This window comes from Pan troglodytes, chromosome 21 (genome assembly GCF_028858775.2).
Source record: "Pan troglodytes isolate AG18354 chromosome 21, NHGRI_mPanTro3-v2.0_pri, whole genome shotgun sequence".
NCBI lineage: Eukaryota > Metazoa > Chordata > Mammalia > Primates > Hominidae > Pan > Pan troglodytes.
In genome coordinates this window covers 35433920-35449396 of record NC_072419.2, presented here as the reverse complement: position 1 = coordinate 35449396, position 15477 = coordinate 35433920, and the positions used below count along the sequence as shown (strand labels likewise).

Genomic DNA, 15477 nt, shown 5'->3' with positions numbered 1-15477 from the left:
TGCAAGGGGCATTTTCAGACTTTTCTCTCTGTCACGTGTGGCGTCCGTACTTCTCATATTTCCCTGATAAGTTCCTCGACTTAAAAATAAACGGTTAAGGCCGGGCACGGTGGCTCACATCTGTCATCCCAGCACTTTGGGACGCCGAGGCGGGTGGATCACCTGAGGTTGGGAGTTCGAGACCAGCCTTGCCAACACGGCGAAACCCCGTCTCTACTAAAAATACAAAACTGAGTCAGGAGCGGTGGGGCAGGTGCCTGTAATGCCAGCTACTTGGGAGGCTGAGGCTGGAGAATCACTTGAACCTGGGAGGCGGAGGCTGCAGTGAGCTGAGATTGCACCACTGCACTACAGCCCAGGCTGTAGAGTGAGTGAGACTCTGTCTCTAAATAAATAAATAAATAAATAAATAAATAAATAAATAAATACATTCTTTTCCGTGCTGACTGACATTTGCAGGCATCGGTTGTCTTCGGGCATCACCTAGCGGCCACTGTTATTGAAAGTTGAGGTCACACGGAGGGAGGTCTCCCTGACTTCACCGAACCTGGGGCAACGGGTTTCTCTCTCTCCCTTCTGGAGGTCCCTCCCTCTCTCCCTCGTTGCCTAGGGAACCTCTGCCCTGGCGGGGGCCCTATTGTTCTTTGATCAGCGCTTTAGTTTTCTTTGTGTGTTGGTTTCTTTCATGTGCATAGACTCTTCTACTTGGGATTTAGGAGGGGTCAGTTTAATTTTCAAGTCGCCCCTCGGCTCCCCCCACTACCCACATCCCTTTACCTTCATTTAGTGAGTCAGTTAGGTGGGTTCCCCCCAAACCCCACCCCCCGCCTCCCGACACCCTGCTTGGAAACCTTCCAGAGCCACCCAGGTGTGCCTCCGTCTTCTCTCCCCTTCCCCCACCTCTTCCGCCGATCTCATTCTTGCCAGGCTGACATTTGCATCGGTGGGCGTCAGGCCTCACTCAGTGGCCACCGTTTTTGAAGATGGGGGTGGCACGGTCCCACTTCCCCAGAGGCAGCTTGGGCCGATGGCATAGCCCTTGACCCGCGTGGGCAAGCGGGCGGGTCTGCAGTTGTGGTTTTTTTCCCCCACTTCCCTCCTCAGGCCTCCCTCCCTAGGAAAGCTTCACCCTGGCTGGGTCTCAATCACCTTTTATCATGATGTTTTAGTTTCTCCGCCCTCCGGCCAACATAGTTTCACAATGGGAAGGGCATCACAGCTCTAATCTGGGCCTTCTTAGCATTTTCCCAAAATAGAAACGCTTTCTGAAAACTAATACTTTTGCTCACTTAAGATTTCCAGGGACGGTTCATTGGCCCGTGTTTGTTGGCTTGTTTTGTTTTGTTCGTGTTTTTCCTTTTTCGTATGTATTTCTTTTCAGATGAAGTAGAAATCCCCAGTTTTCAGGAAGACGTATATTTTCCCCAAGACATGTTAGCTGCTGTTTTCTCCTGTTAACTAGCGCTTTTGTGAATCTCTCAACGTGTAGTGAGAGCCGGTTGATGTTTACTAGACTTCAGAACATCTTATGTTCTAGAAATCCGTAATCGAATGCTGCTGCTGCTCTTGCTGCTGCTGCTCTTGTTGCTGTTGTTGTTGTTTTCAAAGCACACCCCGGCCACTGTTTATGGGATCAAAAGCATTATAAAATATGTGTAATTATTTCCTGAGCATGCCCTTCCTCCTCCTCTCTCTGTCTCTCTTTCTGTCTCTGTCTCTCTCTTTCTCTGTTTTCTCTCTCACTCTCTCTGTCTGTCTCTCTCTGCCTGTTTCTCTCTCTCTCTGCTTGCCTCTCTCTCTGTGTGTCTTCTGTCTTACTCCCTTTCTCTGTCTGTCTCTCTCTCTCTCTGCCTGTCTGTCTCTCTCTCTCTCTCTCCCTGTCTGTCTCTTTCTCTGTATCTGTCTCTGTCTCTCTCTCTTTCTGTTTCTCTCTGTCCATCTCTGTCTTTCTCTCTGTCTCTTTCTTTCTCTATGTCTCTCTGTCTCTGTGTCTCTCTCTCTCTGCCTGTCTCTCACTGTCTGTCTTCTGTCTTTCTTTCTCTGCCTGCCTGTCTCTCTCCCTTTCTCTCTCTCTGTCTCTCTCTCTTTGTTTCTGTCTGTCTCTGTCTTTCTCTGTCTGTCTCTTTGTCTGTCTGTCTGTCTGTATCTCTCTTTCTTTCTCTGTCTCGCTGTCTCTGTCTCTCTCTCTGTCTCTCTCACTGTGTCTGTCTTCTGTCTTATTCGCTTTGTCTGCCTGTCTCTCTCTCCCTGTCTGTTTTTTTCTCTCTCTCTCTTTGCCTGTCTGTTTCTCTGTCTCTGTCTCTCTGTCTCTGTCTCTCTCTCTGCCTGTCTCTCTCTCTCTTTGTCTGTCTTCTGTCTTACTGTCTTTCTCTGCCTGTCTGTCTGTCTCTCTCTGTCTCTGTCTTTCTCTCTCTCTTTCCGTCTGGTTCTCTCTCTCCCTCTGTCTGTCTCTTTCTATCTCTGTCTTTCTCTCTCTCTTTCCGTCTGGTTCTCTCTCTCCCTCTGTCTGTCTCTTTCTCTCTCTGTCTCTTTCCCTCTGTCTGTCTCTCTCTTTCTTTCTCTCTGTCTCTCCATCTGTCTCTGTCTCTCTCTGTGTGTGTGTGTCTGCCATCTGTCTTACTCTCTTTCTCTGACTGTCTGTCTGCCTGTATCTCTGTCTCTCTCTCTTTCTTTCTCTGCCTGTCTGTCTCTCCCTCATCTGTTTCTCTCTCTGTCTCTGTCTGTCTCTCTCTCTGTCTGATTCTCTCTCTCCCTCTGTCTGACTCTTTCTCTCTGTCTCTTTCCCTCTGTCTGTCTCTCTCTTTCTTTCTCTCTGTCTCTCCATCTGTCTCTGTCTCTCTCTCTGTGTGTCTGCCATCTGTCTTACTCTCTTTCTCTGCCTGTCTGTCTGCCTGTCTGTCTCTCTCTGTCTGTCTCTCTCTCCTTCTGTCTCTGTCTCTCTTTCTGTTTTTCTCTGTCTCTGTCCATCTCTCTCTTTCTCTGTGTCTTTATCTGTCTGTCTGTCTCTCTTTCTGTCTTTCTCTCTTTGTGTATCTTTGTGTCTCTGTCTGTCTGTCTGTCTCTCTCTCTCTCTCTCACTCGCTCTCTGGCTCTCGCTATCTCCCACCCTCTCTTTCTTTGCAAAATGAGTTCAAGTACATCTAATCTAATCCATTACCATGGCCTGAATTCTTAACTTTAGACATCCCAGATTTGATCTCCCTACCGAATGCTGTACAGAACTGGTGAGTCGATTTCTGGACTTGGATACCTCATAGATACTACATATTAATAAAGATCCAACCCTAAAATCTGGGGTTGCATCTCCCTTGACCATCTCAAAAAATCATACCTCTGTTCACCTAGGATGCTGGGAGGGTTTTCTCAATGTGCATCTGCTCGTGTCCTTCATGACCTGTGACCGAGCCCTGTCCGTTCTGTCTCAAATATGTATCTGCAAACACTTCTCTCCATTTCCACAACTACCCATGGCCCATTGTGGAACCACTGGCTCTTTGAAAAAAAATCCCAGAAGTGGCTTTGGCTTTTTGGCTAGGAGGTCTAAACCTGCTGAGAACTTTCCTGCCCAGGATTCTGTGTGAGAAAAAGTGCCTCTGCTGGGAGCTGGGATCCTCCAGACCATGCTTGCTAGCGCTGGATGAGTCTCTGGAAGGACGCACGGGAGTCCACAAAGCTGACCTGTCCCACCGAGATCAAATGGATAACTCTGCATTGGCCAGAGGCCTCCAACTTACATCACTGTTACCATCAGCGTCAGCATCCTTGTGAGCCTGCCCAAGACCCCAACTCCGGGGAGACTCTTGGGAGCCCAGCCTTCCTCGGCTAAAGTCCAAAGGGATGGTGACTTCCACCCACAAGGTCCCCAGTGAACTGTGAAGATGTGGAGCGTAGGTCAGAGAGGGGACCAGGAGGGGAGACGTCTTGACAGGCGATGAGTTCCCTAGGCTCTGGCCACCCCACTCACATCCCATGTCCCAGGCATCCGCAGGACACTGCCGCTTTATCCCCTCCTCTGTCCACAGCCGCCCCACCCCACCCCGCAACCCACGCACACACGCTGGAGGTTACAAAACCACAGGGCGTGAATACAGCCTGACGGAGCGAGAGCTTATTTCACGAGGCCGGGGGGTGGGGTGGGGTGGGGTGGGGGTTGGGGGTCTCTAGAGAGACCGATTCTCCCTCGTGGGTGGCTACAGGATACAAATGAATATCGCTTCTTGGGCGGAGGGGCTTCCTTAGGCCGTCACGTTTGCGGGACTATCTTTCAAACCCTTCCTTGAGGCCACAAAATAGATTCCACCCCACCCCTCGACGTTTCCCCGGGTGCTGGATGTATCCTGTCAAGAGACCTGAGCCTGACACGTTGAGTTAAACACCTTAAAACCTTTATTGGCTTTGTGTGTTTGTTTGTTTCTGAGATGGAGTCTTGCTCTGTCCCCCGCCCCGGCTGGAGTGCAGTGGCGTGATCTCAGCTCACTGCAACCTCTACCTCCTGGGTTCTAGCGATTCTCCTGCTTCAGCGCCACCAAGCCTGGCTCATTTTTTTATTTTTAGTAGACACGGGGTTTGACCCTGTTTCATTGGTTTTCACTGGAGATTCTACATTCGATCACACCTCATTGTGTGCCACATAATGACTTCTTTTTTTTCTTTTTTTCTTTTTTTTAAAGCACAATATATCTGCTTTATTTGAGTGGCTTTGTATATCGTTATAATTGTGTTATAGATGAAGAAAAGGTATTAAACACGGTGCTAATAATAGTGAAAGTGAAAATAAAGAAAGGCTATCTATTTTGTAGTTAGAATAAAGTTGCTCAGTATTTAGAGTTACCGAAATACATCAGCATTTAAACTCCTCCTAGTAAAAGCTTGCCAATCTGAATAATCCTCCTTTAAACACAATTTTGATATGGTTAAGGTTTTTAAGAATGTGACTCCTGCAGAATAGCTGAACAGACAATACACATTTAAAAAAGAACAACACAAGGATCAATCAGACTTGGGAAAAAATCAAAAACAACACAAGTCTTATGAAGAACTGAGTTCTTAAAATATTACGGAACACATAGCTATCGGAAGAGAAGGCAGTATTGGTAAGTTGATTGTTACATTTGTCAGCAAAAGCTAGCACTATTTTTTTGGCAATCTTTCAGGCACTGCAACTACTACTGCAAAATGAGATATAATCCTTTAAACAACATATTCACAAATCAAAAAATGTTTTCGTAATGTAATGCTTCAGATTTAGAAGCAAATCAAGTGTTAAAACTCAACTGCTATAATAACTAACCCCAAAGATAACCGTATCTGACAAAAAAGCTTCCACAGAGTTATGACTTCAGAATTATACTTTCTGTTGATATTTATTTATTTATTTATTTTTATTTTTTTTCTTGAGACGGCGTCTCGCTCTGTCACCCAGGCTGGAGTGCAATGGCGTAATCTTGGCTCACTGAAACCTCCATTTCCCAGGTTCAAGCAATTCTCCTGCCTCAGCCTCCTGAGTAGCTGGGACTACAGGCGCCCGCCACCATGCCCAGCTAATTTTTATACTTTTAATAGGGACCGGGTTTCACCATGTTGGCCAGGATGGTCTCAATCTCTGGACCTTGTGACCCACCCGCCTCGGCCTCCCAAAGTGCTGGGGTGACAGGCATGAGCCACTGTGCCTGGCCTTCTCTTGATATTTAGACTTTTAAGTCAGTCCAGAAAAATACAATAAATGTCAACAGTAAGTATGGTGCTGAGGCAGAAGTAGAACCGAACTTTTTCATATGTTATTCAGTTGATAACAATATGACCTGGGTAGTAATTTCCTATGTGTCTACTTATACACAAGTACAAAAGAGTAAAAGAGAGATACTGCTAAATAAAAGGGTACACTAAATTCTTAATAGTAACTCAATAAACTGGAACACTGTCAAAAAGCAGCAACTAGTGAATTTTTTCAGTGTTTTTTTTCTATTATCCAATAAGTGAATTATGCTATTCCTTTCCAATTTCCCAAGCACTTTTTGTCCCAATCACCATTTGTGTGTTTCAAGAAAAAGTAACAAATCAAGTAACAAAACTAAACAAGCAAACAAACAAACAAAACACAACTACAGTATCTGCAAAAGTTTGGTAGAAGACTGAAACTGTTGAGTATAAGGATCTGGTATTCTACTATATTAGTTAACTTAAGAGTTTGTTAAAGACACACATTTCATAAGAAAACATGTTAGTTTGAGGTTATTGACCAGTATGTACCATCCCTAAGTATTAGTAACCAAATTCATGACAATAAAGAGCTATCTAACAAGAAAAATTAGTGACTATCAGCACCATCAACAAGACTTTGTCTTTACACTTCATTGCCACTTACCATGCATTATAATGTCTAGGATTCACTCTGATAGCATTTCAAAAACTAGCTAGTGCTTTGTCCAATTCTTCAGTTAAAACAAACTCTCGCCCTAATAGAGTATAGGCATAAGCATAATTTGGATCCACTTGGATAGCTCTCTGGAAGAATTTAATTGCAATATCGTGTTCCCGTTGCAGACTGAAACAGTTCCCTGCAACACACCAGGCCTCTGGGAAATTTTTATCCACGTCTGTTAAGTCTTTTGACAGAACTGAAAGAGCAACATCTTTTTGAAGATGCCAAAGTGTTGTAGAGTAGATTTCCATGCCTTCGACTCTATAATTCTCAATCCTTCTAACCTCTGAGAATATTCTTTCAGCTTGCATGTACTCTGAAAGTTCAAAATAGACCCTTCCAATTTGGCACAGTACCCAACCAGTATTGTAGTGGTGAGAAGGTAGATGGCTCAAAACATTTATAGCTTCTTTGCAGTGGTATGAACACAAAGCTAAATAACCTTTCCCCCATTCAAGAAAAAGGCTCATCAAGCCTTCTGCTGCTGCTTTTTGTAGACTAAAGCCTGAATCTGAGGTGTGATTGTGGATATTTTCCCTTCTGAAATGATGAAAGAGTCCAATTTTGTAATTTCCAGGCTATCATTTATGTTAGGTTGAGTTATTCCTCCTTTATTAGTTTTACTTTTTGTTTTTCTGTTTGGGATTTTAGGTGGAAACTTCATTTTTAATTTCTTCCTATTCTGGGTTGTGGAACTGTCACTAGTCAAGAGTCGTGAACTTCTTCGATGCAGCGCATTTGGGGGAGATGTCATAGTGGGGTTCAATACCTGAGGTGTTGTACTTATTTATGGACCAGAACTTTCTGTTTCTGCAAGAATTGGAGTTACCTCTCGGCTATTTCCACTCTGTGAGAAGACAGACTTTGCTCCAGTTTGGCTGATTCTGGCAACAGACTTTTTTGAAGGGGCTCTGGTGGATGGCATATCAATTTCAGAAGGTGTATTAGTGTAGTTTTGTAAATAGGATCCATCTCCAGGACTTGGGGTTTCTAATGGCAAAATCCCAAAACTTGGGATGAATGGAGTAAGAGCTACTTGTCCTCCTAATAAACTTCGACCAGTATTTGGTGTATTTTGAACCTGTTTAGAAAATATGGAAGTTCCTGTTCCCAGTGGGACACTATCAGGTGAAATTACAGCTGAATCAATAGAAGACACTGGGGAATCCGTATTCAAGGAGTACTTTGAATTGGAAGATTCTAAATTCAATCTGTTTAATTAAGTTGTGTCTTGTGGTTTTTCCGTAAGAACGGTCTCAGGCTGTCTGTGACATAAACTATGATTAGGTACTTGTGCTTTGCAAGAGTTGGGCAGACAGTTTCTAAAGTTCTGTGAAGATGTGAATTTAAATGTTTGGTCAGGATCTGGCTTTTCACCTATTTCACATAATGATTCGAAGGGATACCAGAGGAAAGGATTTAAACTAAGGCTCTTTTGGTAACATTCTGATCCTTTGGCAAGCCAATCTGTCTTGCAGTATACATGTTCCAACAATGGAAGGGGAAAGCAAGCTGAATCATCAAACTCAGTAACAATATCATCATGGCTTTTCTGCTTATTAAACACTCCACCAGATAAGATTTGTTCCCCTTCTGCAAGCTTGCTAAGATCAACACAACATTTTGCAAGCAGGTATTTGCATTGCGGTGTAGGACAACTGTGTCCTTTCAAGAGTCTATATTCTTTATAGGCCTTTCCTGGGCGGTAAGAACAGGTCGCCAGTAAAAACAAGGCTTCTTCTGAGTGTACTTCTGCATAAAGGCGTTCTGCGAGGAAAACCCCATCTCTGTAAGCATAGTGGTTTAGTGCTTGCCATATAGCAGCCTGGACAGTTTCCTGCAGCACCGTCATCCTCGAGGCTCAGACCCACTTTCTGCAGTGCCTCAGGCACCCCCCGCAACCCCGCCCACCCCCCTCCCCCCCGTAGCGTCTCCGGCCTTGCCAGCCTCGGCTCATTTAAACTCACCAGTTTTGTAGGTTGCCTGTTCACTCTGATGGTAGTTTCTTTTGTTGTGCAGAAGCTCTTTAGTTTAATTAGATCCCATTTGTCAATTTTGGCTTTTGTTGCCATTGCTTTTGGTGTTTTAGACATGAAGTCCTTGCCCATGCCTATGTCCTGAATGGTAATGCCTAGGTTTTCTTCTAGGGTTTTTATGGTTTTAGGTCTAACATTTAGGTCTTTAATCCCTCTTGAATTGATTTTTGTATAAGGTGTAAGGAAGGGATCCAGTTTCAGCTTTCTACATATGGCTAGCCAGTTTTCCCAGCATCATTTATTAAATAGGGAATCCTTTCCCTATTGCTTGTTTTTCTCAGGTTTGTCAAAGATCAGATAGTTGTAGATATGCGGCATTATTTCTGAGGGCTCTGCTCTGTTCCATTGATCTACATCTCTGTTTTGGTACCAGTACCATGCTGTTTTGGTTACTGTAGCCTTGTAGTATAGTTTGAAGTCAGATAGTGTGATGCCTCCAGCTTTGTTCTTTTGGCTTAGGATTGACTTGGCAATGCGGGCTCTTTTTTGGTTCCATATGAACTTTAAAGTAGCTTTTTCCAATTCTGTGAAGAAAGTCATTGGTAGCTTGATGGGGATGGCAAAGGAATCTAGAACTAGAAATAGGATTTGACCCAGCCATCCCATTACTGGGTATATACCCAAAGGACTATAAATCATGCTGCTATAAAGACTTATGCACATGTATGTTTATTGCAGCACTATTCACAGTAGCAAAGACTTGGAACCAACCCAAATGTCCAACAATGATAGACTCGATTAAGAAACTGTGGCACATATACACCATGGAATACTATGCAGCCATAAAAATGATGAGTTCATGTCCTTTGTAGGGACATGGATGAAAATGGAAATCATCATTCTCAGTAAACTATCGCAAGAATAAAAAACCAAACATCTCATATTCTCACTCATAGGTGTGAATTGAACAATGAGAACACATGGACACAGGAAGGGGAACATCACACTCTGGGGACTGTTGTGGGGTGGGGGAAGGGGGGAGGGATAGCATTAGGAGATATACCTAATGCTAGGTGACGAGTTAATGGGTGCAGCACACCAGCATGGCACATGTATACATATGTAACTAACCTGCACATTGTGCACATGTACCCTAAAACTTAAAGTATAATAATAATAAAAATACAAATAAAAAATAAACTCACCAGTTACCAGGGGTTGGGGGAGGCTGAGCCAGAATGACTTCTTTAGCCTGCTGACTCTGGAAAGCCCAGCCCCTTGTGATCCATTGCAAAGTGAGAGTCACCTCATGTTTGGAAAACGGATTTGCTCCCAAGTTCAGTGGAGGGATGTGGCATGTAGGACGAAGGACTCTCTTCCTTCGGATTTGGTCTGCACAGTGGGGCCTAAGGCTGGAGCTCTCTCTGTGTGGACCACTGACTCCCTCTACCTTGGGTTCCATCGGCCCCACCCTGGGACACGGGCCTTGGCAGATTCTGGCCCTTCCTGGCCCTTAAGTTGCTGTCAGAAACCCCATCTCATGCTCAGATGCCCCAAATGACTGTGGCTCGCGCATCACTGGAAACATTGGAAATCTCTCCTCTGTGTGTGGCCACCTAAAACCACAGGAGCTCAAGACACACGGCCGCCATCCACCTCACTGTTTTCGGGAGAGAATGCTGAGAGTCTCTTACTGACTCTCTCTTGACTTGAGTTCTTCATGGGTGTGTGGTTAAGACATAGTGAGACCAGATGTATTAACTCAAGTCGGGTGCTGGTGCCTCACGTCTGTAACCCCAACACTTTGGGAGGTTGAGGCCGTAGGATCCCTTGAGGAATCGCCTAACCCTGGGGAGGTTGAGGCTGCAGTGAGTGAGCCATAATGGTGTCACTGCACTCCAGTCTGGGCGAAAGACAGAGTGAGGCCCTGTCACCGGCAGGCAGGCAGGCAGGCAGGCAGACAGACAACAGTTGTATTATATTCTTCTCAGGGTAGGAAGTAAAAATAACAGAATACAGTGCGTAATTTTTTTTTTTTTTTTGATACGGAGTTTCACTGTTGTTGCCCACACTGGAGTGCAATGGCACCATCGCGGCTCACCATAACCTCCACCTCCCGTGTTCAAGCGATTCTCCTGCCTCAGCCTCCTGAGTAGCTGGGATTACAGGCATGTGTCACCACACCCGGCTGATTTTGTATTCTTAGTAGAGACGGCATTTCTCCATGTGGGTCAGGCGGGTCTCGAACTGGCCACCTCAGGTGATCTCCCACCTCAGCCTCCCAAAGTGCTGAGATGACAGGCGTGAGCATTTGAGACCCACCAGCTACGTTTTTTTTTTTAATTTTCAATTTTAATCTATTTATTATTATTATTTTTTGAAACGGAGTCTCACTCTGTTGCCCAGACTGGAGTGCAGTGGCATGATATCAGCTCACTGCAAGCTCTGCCTCCCGGGTTCACGCCATTCTCCTGTCTCAGCCTCCCAAGTAGCTGGGACTACTGGCACCCGCCATGGCGCCTGGCTAATTTTTGGTATTTTGAGTAGAGACGGGGTTTCACTGTGGTAGCCAGGATGGTCTCGATCTCCTGACCATCGTGATCCATCCGCCTCGGCCTCCCAAAGTGCTGGGATTACAGGCGTGAGCCACCGCGCCCGGCCTACTTATCTATTTATTAACGTTGAGTCCAGTTTATGAAACCAGTTAGTTTTCGTATTTTTTTAGAGACGAGGTTTCACCATGTTGCCAAGGCTTGGATCGAGGGATCCACCTTCCCTCGCCTCCCAAAGTGCGGGGATGACAGGCGTGAGCCTACCACGCCCGGCTCCTCCCCTTCACCCCCCAGCTTATCCCTCAGGTGCCCGAGGTCGAGTGGTGGTGTGTTGTTCCCACCCCCAGCGCCCCCTCCTCCGGTCACCGCCACGATGTCCACGAGTGGGTCCTGAGGGAGCTCGTTGGTGTGGGGGTCGAGGCGGTTAAGTGAGATGCGCCCCTCCCACGCGGGGAAGGCTGCCGCCTGATCTGACAAGCGCAGGTCCCGTGCTCCCCTCTGGTGGGTGCACTCGGGCCGTGTGAGCTATTGCGGTGGGCTGGGGCAGATGACGCTTGCGCCGGCCGGCCGCCCGCCGAGGGGCTACCGTTCTGCCTCCGACAGGTTGTGTGTGGGTTTACTTGGAGTTGCTTTGCCTAGGAGAAAGGAGGCTGGTGGATGGGGGGCCCTTGGGGGATTGCGTGCACGCGCAGCGGCCAGGCCCCCCACCCAGACCGGGAAGGCTCAAGGTTGCCGCACGCAGATTTTTCCTGGTACCGCAGGCCCTCTCCCTTCCCTAGGCTTCCCTGAGCACCTCTGCGGGCCCGACGAGGGGCGACTGGTGGGTGGGGAGTGTGACCCACCCTCGGTGAGAAAGCCTTCTCTAGCGATCCGAGAGGTGTGCCTTTGGAGTAACGGATCCCCCGGCCTGCCGCCTCTCCCTGCGTTATGGTAGCGCTGCCGTAGCGACTGGCTTGCAGCGGACCCTCCTCCGCTTCCCCTTGATGGGGTGATGGGGGGAGAGCAAGGGTTCCGCCAGCCTCCACGGTGGGGACCCAGGGCAGCTCGTCGCCTACCGTGTGGCCCGCGCCTCCCCCTTCCGAGTCGGGGGAGGATCCCGCCGGGTCGGGCCGGGGTCCTAGCGGTTGGGAGGCTGCGCGAGCGGTGGCTGTGCCTGGCTTTCAGTCTGGCTTGTGACATGTTCCGCTGTGAGCCGGCTCTCTGCCCGCTCCCCTGCAGAGCAGCGACCGGTGCCGACGACCGTGTTTGCGTGGCACGGGGTTTGGGCCGCCTGGCCCTGGGAAGCGTCCCAAGTTGGGGGGCATGCCGGTCTCCCAGAGCTTGACCGGGTTGGAGGATGGGTGAGAAACGAGCAACGTGGCCCTGGCGTTGGGTTTGTGGCTGAGGTCGCCTCGGGATCCTGATGGCGGGACCCGGGGCTCATGAGGCGGGTCTCGGTGGGTGCCGAGGGCCGTCCGGCATCCTAGGCGGGTCGCTGTGGGACCGCCCTCGTGTCTGTGGCGGTGGGATCCTGTGGCCGTGTTTTCCTGGTGGCCCGGCCGTGCCTGAGGTTTCTCCCCGAGCCGCCCCTCTGCGGGCTCCCGGGTGCACTTGCCGTCGCGGTCCCTGGCCTTGCCCGTCTGTGCCCCCCACCCTGCCCGCGGATCCTCTCTCCCCGAGCGACTCACCGCATTAGGCTGTGGTGGCCCCGTCTGGGACCAAACCCGGCTCTGCCTTGTGGGGCGCCGCCGCCGGCCACTGGTTGGCCCGTTGTCTGTGTCCCCGGGCGTGCGCCTTCGGGACCAGGTCGGCAGCACCCCGAGTGGGCGTGGTGGGCACCCGGAGGGTTTGGGATCTGCCTGCAGTGCGTGCAGGGAAGAGGGTTCCGGGGGCTGGCCGCGACAGTGGCGGCGGTGGGGGAGCCGCAGGCCCTCCGAAGGCCAGTCAGCCGCTCCAGGTGCCGCGCGGGGCCGCCTTCATGCTCGGAGGCCACTGGCGGTGAGAACCCAGGCACCGCGGTCCGCCTCTCGTTCGCTGCCCAAACGTCGGGACCGCCCCATGCCCTCCATGCATGAGTGGCCGCCGGTCCCTCGCGGCTGCCGCACACGGGTCGGGCGGTCTGCCTTCTCGCACATGGGCGCGAAGGGTCGGGAGTGGTGAGCCCGTCGGGGGGTGTTGTGTCGTGTGAATGGATGGGATGTCCGGTTCGCCGCCCCACCATCCCCCTCCCACCACCCCGAGCTGCTCCCTCCCTCCCCCACGCCCCATCGCCTGCCCTGCCGCGCCCAATCTCGCAACTGGGACGCCGGGCTCATCCTCGCGAGTCCCGGAGGCTGCTTTCTACCTAGCTGGTTGATCCTATCAGAACCATATGCTTCTCTCAAAGATTAAGCCATACATGTCTAAGTACGCAGGGCCGGTACAGTGAAACTGTGAATGGCTCATTAAATCAGTTATGGTTCTTTTGGTTGCTGGCTCCTCTCCTACTTGGAAAACTGTGGTAATTCTAGAGCTATTACATGCCGAAGGGCACTGACCCCCTTCACGGGGAAGATGCGTGCATTTATCAGATTAAAACCAACCCAGTCAGCCCCTCTCCGGCCCCGGCCGGGGGGTCGGGTGCCACCAGCTTTGGTGCCTCTGGATAACCTCGGGCCAATCGCACGCCCCCCGTGGCAGCGATGACCCATTCGAACGTCTGCCCTATCAACTTTCTATGGTAGTCGCTGTGCCTACCATGGTGACCACGGGTGACAGGGAATCAGAGTTCGATTCTGGAGAGGGAGCCTGAGAAATGGCTACCACATTCAAGGAAGGCAGCAGACACGCAAATTACCCACTCCTGACACGGGGAGGTAGTGACGAAAAATAACAATACAGGACTCTTTCAAGGCCCTGTAATTGGAATGAGTCCACTTTAAATCTTTTAATGAGGATCCATTGGAGGGCAAGTCTGGTGCCAGCAGCCATGGTAATTCCAGCTCCAATAGCGTATATTAAAGTTGTTGCAGTTAAAAAGCTCGTAGTTGAATCTTGGGAGCGGGTGCGCTGGCGAGCCACAGCCCATCCCTGCTTCTTGCCTCTCGGTGCCCCCTGGATGCTCTTAGCTGAGTGTCCTCTGGCCCAAAGCGTTTACTTTGAAAAAATTAGAGTGTTCAAAGCAGGCCCAAGCCACCTGGATACTGCAGCTTGGAATAATGGAATAGGACTGCGATTCTATTTTGTTGGTTTTCGGAACTGAGGCCATGATTAAGAGGGATGGCCGGGGGCATTCATATTGCACCTCTAGAGGTGAAATGCTTGGACTGGCACAGTTTGGACCAGAGCAAAAGCATTTGCCAAGAATGTTTTCATTAATCAAGAACGAAAGTCAGAGGTTCGAAGACAATCAGATACCGTGGTAGTTCCGACCATAAACAATGCCGACTGGCGGCTCCCATGACCCGCTGGGCAGCTTCCAAGAAACCAGCCTTTGGGTTTTTCGGTTCTGAGGGGAGTATGGTTGCAAAGCTGAAACTTAAAGGAATTGACAGAAGGGCACCACCAGGAGTGGAGCCTGCAGCTTAATTTGACTCAACATGGGAAAACTCACCCGGCCTGGACAGGGACAGGATTGATAGATTGATAGCTCTTTCTCGATTCCATGAGTTGTGGTGCACGGCCTTAGTTGGTGGAGTGATTTGTCTGGTTAATTCCGATAACGAACAAGACTCTGGCATGCCAAATAGTTATGCGACCCCCAAGTGGTCGGCATCCCCCAACTTCTTAGAGGGACAAGTGGCGTTCAGCCACCTGAGATTGAGCAATAACAGGTCTGTGATGCCCTTAAATGTCCAGGGCTGCACGCGCACTACACTGACTGGCTCAGCGTGTGCCTACCCTATGTGGCAGATGTGGGTAACCTGTTGAACCTCATTGGCGATGGTGATCGGGGATTGCAATTTTTCCCCATGAACGAGGAATTCCCAGTAAATGCGGGTCATAAGCTTGCGTGAAGTCCCTGCCCTTTGTACACACTGCAGGTCGCTACTCCTGATTGGATGGTTTAGTGAGGCCCTCGGATCAGCCCCACTGGGTCAGCCCACTGCCCTGGCGGAACACTGAGAAGACAGTCGAACTTGACTATCTAGAGGAAGTAAAAGTCGTAACAAAGTTTTGGTAGGTGAACCTGTGGAGGGATCATTAACAGAGAAGAGCGAAGCCACAGAGACGTCGCCATGTCCTTCCTCCTTGGCCGACCGTGTTCCTCCTGTGGCGCATGCATGGGCGGGATCTTGCCCTTTGTTTCCCCGCCTGCCCCCAGAGCCGGAGAACTCGGGAGGGAGAGAGGCGGTAGAGAGACATGCATGTGGGGATGAAACCATGTGTGCGTGTCATGGGGCTGGCTGGATGGCTCGCCGGCCTGGTGAGCAGCGGGGAGTGGTCCCCTGACGTGGCCCCCATGTGTGCATCGGTGGGCGCGGAGGTGGTTCTCGGCATCATGGTGGGGTGGGGGTCTCGGTGCCCTCCGCACTGGGGCCGTCGTCCTGCCGTGTCCCACTGTCTCGGC

At 49.5% G+C, this 15477-nt stretch overlaps 1 non-coding gene and 2 pseudogenes across 1 annotated transcript; 1 reads left to right on the top strand and 2 right to left on the bottom strand.

Moving 5' to 3' along the window:
• Positions 1–6360: 6360 nt before the first annotated feature.
• On the bottom strand, positions 6361–8311 carry LOC112208380 (cell division cycle protein 27 homolog; annotated as a pseudogene).
• A 1630-nt stretch (positions 8312–9941) lies between these two features.
• On the bottom strand, positions 9942–13618 carry LOC101058345 (basic salivary proline-rich protein 2-like; annotated as a pseudogene).
• On the top strand, positions 12389–12502 carry MIR663B (microRNA mir-663b). Its single transcript, NR_035977.1, has one exon. It is a non-coding gene; the product is annotated as a microRNA mir-663b (primary transcript).
• Positions 13619–15477: the final 1859 nt, after the last annotated feature.